This window comes from Chrysochloris asiatica, unplaced genomic scaffold (assembly GCF_000296735.1).
Source record: "Chrysochloris asiatica unplaced genomic scaffold, ChrAsi1.0 scaffold00018, whole genome shotgun sequence".
Taxonomy (NCBI): domain Eukaryota; kingdom Metazoa; phylum Chordata; class Mammalia; order Afrosoricida; family Chrysochloridae; genus Chrysochloris; species Chrysochloris asiatica.
In genome coordinates this window covers 28,810,946-28,812,214 of record NW_006408536.1, presented here as the reverse complement: position 1 = coordinate 28,812,214, position 1,269 = coordinate 28,810,946, and positions in this window count along the sequence as shown.

Below are 1,269 nucleotides of genomic sequence, written 5' to 3'. Positions count from 1 at the left end.
TTTTTTTAATGTGACAAACTCATTTCCTCTTTTATCACTTTATTAATATTCTAGTTGCAGTTTTCCACTGCATTCTTATAATTAGATTCTTTGCAAAGACTGTCTTGGAAGATGTGTATTTTGGACATATGAAAAACATTCCCTATGGAATTTCATACAGCTGGGGCTTTTCTGACAGAACGAAAGCAGATATTTGAGACTTGCCTTTTTTGTTCTTGGTTCTGTTTTTTTGGTGTTGTTTTTTTAACACTCCATTCATTTATTGCAGCTAACCACACACACAAACACTTGCCTTTTCCCCATTGCTTGTCATCTGCTTCTCATCTCTGCTTTTCTCTGAGATGCACTTTCATTTTAAAAACCACGCTTCAATTTGAATTTTTAAATAGCTTTGCAGCAAGGCTGTTACAAGGCAGATGCAATTCTGTAGTACAGGGAAATGGTGTCTTTCCCGTGCCATTTAACTCCTTCACTAATTAGGATATAAATCAATTCCTGTGAAGATAAATTTATCTATTTAATTCCACATAATATGAGGTGGATTATTCAGCAAACAAATCCTTCAGCATTTTAAACCAAGAGCCACAGCTTTTGAGCTTCCAAGCACAGAATCAACTCTCCTGCACTGCTGAATGTCAAAGAGCTCTTTTCTATCTGGACTTGGTACGTGCCACATCTAATGGCCTGCATCTCCATCTCCGGCTCACAGAGCCCCCTGCATACAAATGGCCAGCAAGGCTTTGGGAGCGTGACAGGCATCTGAGGTGACATTGGAGTAGGCTCAGAGCTGGGCTCATGGGTGAAATGAAGAGAGCTATAGATGAATATCACCAGATGTGCAATAAAGAGATGGCCAAGATGGATTGAAACATCTCAAGCACACACATATGAGGATAAATCAAAAAGTACTGCTACAAAATGATTGTGGTAGCTTATGTGCTGTTGAGTCAGTGCACAACAGAACAACACTGTCCGGTGCTGCACCATCCTTACAATTGTTATGCTTGCTCAGTCACTCCATCTCATTGGGAGTCTTCCTCTTTTTCAGTGACCCTCTAAAAATCCCTCCTGATAACATGTCCGAAGTATGAGAGATGAAGTCTCACATTCTGGCTTCTAAGGAGCATTCTGGTTGTACTTCTTCCAACACAGGTTTATTTGTTCTTCTGGCAGTCCATGGTACTTTTAATGTTCTTTTCCAACATACAACTATTCAAATGCAAGTGGTATCTTATAGTTTTGTCCGTTTGTGATTGATTTATTTCACTC